General features: G+C 47.0%; 1 protein-coding gene across 8 annotated transcripts in view; it reads right to left on the bottom strand.

Moving 5' to 3' along the window:
- LOC117678312 (uncharacterized) overlaps positions 1-5,463 on the bottom strand; it is a 53,210-nt gene extending 47,747 nt beyond the window's left edge. For 6 of the 8 annotated variants that reach the window (XR_009620432.2, XR_004594985.3, XR_004594986.3 and 3 more), the window contains exon 1: positions 3,958-5,463. The gene's annotated coding sequence lies outside the window, so the exon portion shown is untranslated. Of the gene's footprint in view, positions 1-1,961; positions 2,548-3,957 lie in introns of those variants that run through there. The other 2 variants (XM_087872641.1, XM_060682962.2) reach the window with 2 other exon arrangements.
- Positions 5,464-6,000: the final 537 nt, after the last annotated feature.

Below are 6,000 nucleotides of genomic sequence, written 5' to 3' on the forward strand. Positions count from 1 at the left end.
TCCAATAAAAGGAGAAAGAGAAAGAGATGCAGGAAGAAAGGAAGTTGATCTTCCAATAAATACACAACCCCTTCCCCCCCCTCCCGATCCTAATTTTAATAGGCAAAAGAAATTCTGTTGTAATCGATATGGACTTCTTTCAGATGCTAATACAAGCGACATTAAATTTGTCAATGAATATGAGGTTAGAAGACATTGCTTATACCCACAAAGAGACACACACTTAATTTTTCCAGTTTCCACCCATTTAATGATCCTTTTGCTCTAAGTCTGGACATAGCATACCAATAGGGCGATAGTCCTGCCTTGGGATACGAACTTCTGCCTTACACCAAGCATGCTAAAACGGTGATAAGGAGAGGGAGGGGGGAAAGAGAGAGAAGTAAACAGCCTTTTTAAAGGAGCACTTTATGCTGAGCGATTTTGCTTTCCATAAACTGTGTGTTCCAGACAAGAAAAGAAAAATGTAGGCATGATTAATTAACTAAATGTTCTAGAGATAACAAAGCAGCCTAAAAAATGACAGACTGCAGAATGCAGATAGGACAGGAAGGATTTATAATCAGCTTTAATGTGAATTTTTGCAATTAAAACCTGGTTGGAAACAGTTTAACTTATTTAAACAGTTTAATTTATTTACAGCCTATGCCTCTTTGCCGGATATTATCTGTTAGAATCCAATTTTTGCAACAGAAGTTGCCCTATTAACACTTTTTTAACTTGCCACGATTTCTCCCATTCTGAAAGGTTGGTATTTTTACCCTTCTCTTGTAAAAGTAACACACTGGTTTATTAAGGTGGGAGATGTTTTGTCTGCTAAATTTAGCTCTGATCAAACTGTATGATCTTTTGAATGCAAGCCTTTGTATTTGGCAAATTTCAGACAAGAAAAGGGGTGTGAGAAGGACTGATAGCACCGACAGCCTAGCCAGCTATTTGGGGTTTGTTCTCAATACAGTACAAATATTTTTTGGAAGATCTGTATCTCCATCCGAATCCCAAACCCACGAAGTACAGTACGGTCGGTCGACAGGGGAGCCCCGCTTCTAACTGTCCCCCCGAGAAAGAATTCAGTCTCATTGATGACAATGGGATTCGAACTCTTACAGAGGACCAAGCACAGATTCGATTCAGACGGATATCCTATCGATTCCAAGCCTATTTACGGGGTCCCATTGAAAAAAAAAAGATTGGGGGCCTCGAGCTAATAGCTTAAGCACTATTTCATGATAGGACTAGCCAGCCTTGAGACGCTTTTTCCAACAGGCTAAATTAGGCTTTTTCTTGGAAGCAAGTTGATCTGACTCGGCGTTGGAAATTAAATGCCAAGGTGAGTCATCGGAATGCAGCCACCGGGACCAAATCTCCACTGAGCAAAGGAAAGCCAAGGTCTGCTAAAGCAAACCCGTTAAGTACTGTTAAGATTGCACTTCTCGCTGGTCTCTTAACTAGATTTTCTTGGACCTACACCGTTTTCATTCGCATTTCCTTCGGAATGCCCGTCTTTCAAAGAGACAATCACATCCGGTTTGTTTTGGTTCAAACAGTGCAACGAAGGAAGGGAAGGGATCAATAAAAGCAGACTTCCCAAAACTTTCACGGGAGGCACCGCTCTCATTTCACAGGGCACAGAAAACCCAAAACCGCTTTAGAGGAGATTCTCAGGAAAGAGCGCTAGGTGCGTAGAGTCTTCTTTCGCCCTTGGGTTAATTCTCCTGGGTCACGAAACCATCCATAGTACCGACGTTCTTGGGATATAAGCAGCTCATGAAGGGCTGGGGTGAAACGGATCGACACCATCCCTGTATTAGACGGGTGAGGTTTCTTTCCAAATAGGAAGGTGTATTCATCTAAGAAGTGCCGAATTTCGACAAGGGGATAAACTTTTGGCATCCCACAAATTGTCTGGTCCTCATAGATAGTTCGCCCGCCTACAGCATCCCTTCCTCCGCCTTTCTTACCTATAGAAGAGCCTTTATTCCCAATTCCAAGAGACCTGAGCCTTGGGCAACATTGCTTAAGGCGTGAGTCTCACCGACGTGAGCCTGGGAGGAAAAGCACTGCTCGTTAAATGTGAGGAAAGCATAGACTTGATGGAAACTCGTGTTCTGGCTCCAGAGAGAAACTTGACCATGGGAACCGGGGAAAGCCTGAAGTGAATACCTCTTAGTTAAAATGCTGGGGGTGGGGGGAGTGGAGGAGTGGGGGCTCCTATTGAAAGCAACAGTGGCAGGGACTGACCTATTGTAGAAATTGTCAGCGCTGGCCCGATTTCATTAAATAACTTCTTAGGGGTTGAACAAGGTTAGGGGGCAGGTGTGCGTGAAGACATGGGGGGAGGCGTCCTCTGCAGCCCCACTGCCATATTCTAGCCTTATGTCCAGCCTTCACCCTTCAGACCGTGGGAAGTCTGGTCTCGCCGCGTCACTTTCAACAGCTTCATATTTTACATAATACCCCTCCTGCGTAACAGACATGCGTACCAGGACTTTGGTTAAACTTATAAGGACCGTCTCACAAACGCCGGTAAAGTTTTAGAACCCCCCCCCCCAAACCAATCAGAAGGAGAAAGGAGCCGGCATTGGTTTTGGCATTTGCTCTGAAAGCGAAATGTCACCTTTGCCTCCGCTCTTAAGCAAAGTTCCCCTCTTTGGTTATATAACCCTGGGCGCTGCAAATTCAGATCCACGCCGGAAAAAGTTTTCGAGGAAGGCGTAAGGTTGTCACTTCCCCCCCCCCGCCCCAAGAAAGTCGCACCGCTTGTTAGCACCCGCTTTCACGCGCTTGTTTTCGTGCTTCGAAAACCTAAGCTACTCTTACCGTAACTTCTCTCCCCCCCCCCCACCCCACCCTAACCAAAAGTGAGAATAAAGCTAAAGCTTTCGAAGAACGGGAAAAGTGCCGCTGAACTTGAAGGCGCCACGCGGCTGCTGTTCTCGCTCCGTAGCCCGGAGGAATCATCTTTCTTCCCCTATTGTGACTATCAGGGAGATCCCGAGAAGCTCTTCCGATTCCCTTGAACTTTGCTGGACTTCCAGACCTTGCAGAGCTCAGCCTCGGGCGAATGTCATGGGACTTCGTCGAACCCCCACCAAAATTCAGCTCATTTTAATTCCTCCACCCCTCATTTGCCAAGTGTCTTTCCACCCAGGGGTGTCAGCCAAAGGTCAGCTCTACGCAGCGGTTGGGTTCACTTCCCCATAGATCCTAGAAGGGGCGGCGCGGGGGGTGGTAGTAGGTGGTGGTAGACAAGGTGAAATTCAAATCAGGCTTACCCTTAAACGCCTATAAATTTCAATCAGCCTCATAGTTTAATATCAGCTATGCGCTCGGAAACCATTTATGACAATAATGTAAAACGGCGCCTCGGGCTGCGAAACGCTAAGTGAAGACCGTGTTGTAAATGCGTGTTAAAAAGTTGCACGGGTTTGTTTCCGCCATAATAATTATTAAACTGATGGGTTGTCTTCGAGGGAACTTTTGACACGAGATTTCCAATCATAACGCAATGCTAACCCAATGATATCTCAGAGCCCTCCGTGGCTGGCAGCTGCCTCTTTTATATCACGGAAGAGCCGTTGCAAACAGCAAATATGAAGGTTAAGGCTTTAAAAAAAAGCGCTCGGCTCTCCTCGACGCGGACGTTAAACAGCTGCCACGATCGCAAGAGCGGCGGCCCGGTTGCCAACCGGCTTCAGGGTTTGCGTGTCCCGAAGTCCGTCCCAGCCAGCCAAATAGGCGACCGTGCTGATTTCTATTGAGATTTCAGACGCCACCCTAGTTTAACTCGGGAGCTGCCTTTGACGCGAAACGACACGGGTGCTGGGCAGGCTCTGTTCGGTATCAAAACACGCGCGCACGCACGCAGCCAAACCACCCACACTTCTACGAGGTACACGCCACGCAGCCCGCTCGGCGGCGGCACCATCTTTGCAAATGGACCGGCGTCCCACTTACCAAAAACTGGAGGTGTAGTAGGTTTTCGGCAAAAGCCCGCCAGTGGGATTGAAGGACTGAATAACTGAAGGAAAAGTTGGACGAGGAATGTTTCCCCCCCCCCCTTTTTTTTTTTTTTTTTTTTTATAAAGAAGCTAGGAGGAAGTGAGAGCACAGCGCTGCCTTGCTCTTTCTGGCCGCCGCCACCGGAACAATGATCTGAGAGTTAAGAGAGCAAGACCGTGCCAGATCTTTAGACAGAGAGAGAGAGAGGAAGCTGGAGCGGGGGAGAGAGAGAGAGAGACGGGGGAGATTAAACTCGGGGCCAAATCTCAGTTTCGCATTCCCTCCAGCTAACCAAAAGGGTTAATGCTGGGGGGGGGGGGTTGGTTGGTTTGGAGGGCAAGCCGAGCGAAGGAAAGACGGAAATAACCCCTGACAATGCAATAAAATAGCATTTTGTGTAGACAAAAATCTTTCCAAGCTCTCCGATACGTTGGGTGTATTTGTGGCGAGCTGGGTGGGTTTTGTTTTGTTTTGTTTTTACTTTTATTCCCTAAGAAAACGAGAGAGAGGGAGGCAGCTTATTCGAATAGGCTGGCCAGCCAACGGGGAAGGGGGGAGTGTGCAAACCCTCCAAGGGGTATGTGGGGTGGCTTCCCCGCATTTGTACGTGCGTGGATCAACCTGTTGCCCGTGCTTTTTTTCTTTAAAAAAAATTGTTTTCTCCTCAAGGAAAAGATCTCTAAACCGCTTTCTTTTGAGAAAAAAAAAATTCACCTGGGAAAGTGGAGCGGAGGGTAAACAGGAGCTTTAGTAAGTGCAAATAAAGGATGCGGGCTGGCAGTAGTATTTAGAGCACGCAGGGATTGTAAACAAAGTCGGAAAGGAAAGAGGATCAACAATGGTGGAGCCGGATGTTTTTCTCGCCCACCTTTTGAACGAAATAAATCCGTCGGAGGCTGACCGGTCACGTGATCAAGGGGGGGGATGTGAAAGCAAGCGCGCGCGCGCGCCTCTGCGTTTCAATTCCGCTTTTCAAAAGTCACCAATCTTCCTTCAGCCTTCTCCGCGAAATAATACATTATATGCTCGCCAGATTGTAGGGCTATAATCAATCTGTTAGGAGATGCACTTTAAAAAGGGGAAAGAAGAAAAGAAAAGAAAAAAAAAAGCCCAGGCCAATTATTATTATTTTTTTTCATTTCTTCAACACGATATTTAAAGGAGAGAAAGTGGTTCTTTTAAGTTAAGATCCAATAATTCATACAAATCTTTTACCTAGAAACCTCGCTTTAGCGCCTCTCTTTACGTTTAGGAGGCAGGGAGGGAAGTTTCTAAGGACGCCAAAACGGAAAGCGAGTGGTCAGAAAGGAGTGTGTTTGTTTGGTTTATTTGAGAGGGAGGGAAATCTAGATTTTTTTCTGAATTAATTCAGAGAGTGTCTGATTATTTGCCATAAAAGAAGAGAGGGAGGGGGAAAGGGGGGGGATAAAGAAAGTCTGGGCATTCGCCAGCCGTGGTTAAACCTTGTAAAAGAGAGTTGGGTCTCGTCTTAAGGCCCCATTCACAATGCTGAAGGCGAAGGACTAGTCGGAGCAGGATGAGCAGCCCCTGAGCCATCGGGGAACGTTTGGAGGAGGGCCACTGAAGCCGAAAATGAACGGTGTTTTCGGACGGCGAAAAAGTCAGGCTGCGCTACTGCCCTAAAGTTGGCGGGAGAGCGCCCGCACCCCGCATTACCTCCCAACCGAAGAGCCTTGGTGGCTCAGCAGACTAAAGTGCTGTTAAGTAGCACCAGCTGCCTGCAATTACTGCAAATTCGAATCTCACCAGGCTCAAGGTTGACTCAGCCTTCCATCCTTTCCAGGTAGGTAAAATGAGGACCCGAATTGTGGGGGCAATAAGCTGACTTTGTATAAAAAAGAACACCGCTTGGGGGGGGGGGAAAGCCCTACTAAGCAGGTATATACAAAAGTATGAAGGCTATTGCTTAACGCATTATAAGCTGCCCTGAGTCTCCGGAGAAAGGGCGGCATATAAATCGAACCAATAAATAAAAAT

The sequence above is a fragment of the Pantherophis guttatus genome, chromosome 6, assembly GCF_059756535.1.
Source record: "Pantherophis guttatus breed Tessera chromosome 6, ASM5975653v1, whole genome shotgun sequence".
Lineage (NCBI taxonomy): Eukaryota > Metazoa > Chordata > Lepidosauria > Squamata > Colubridae > Pantherophis > Pantherophis guttatus.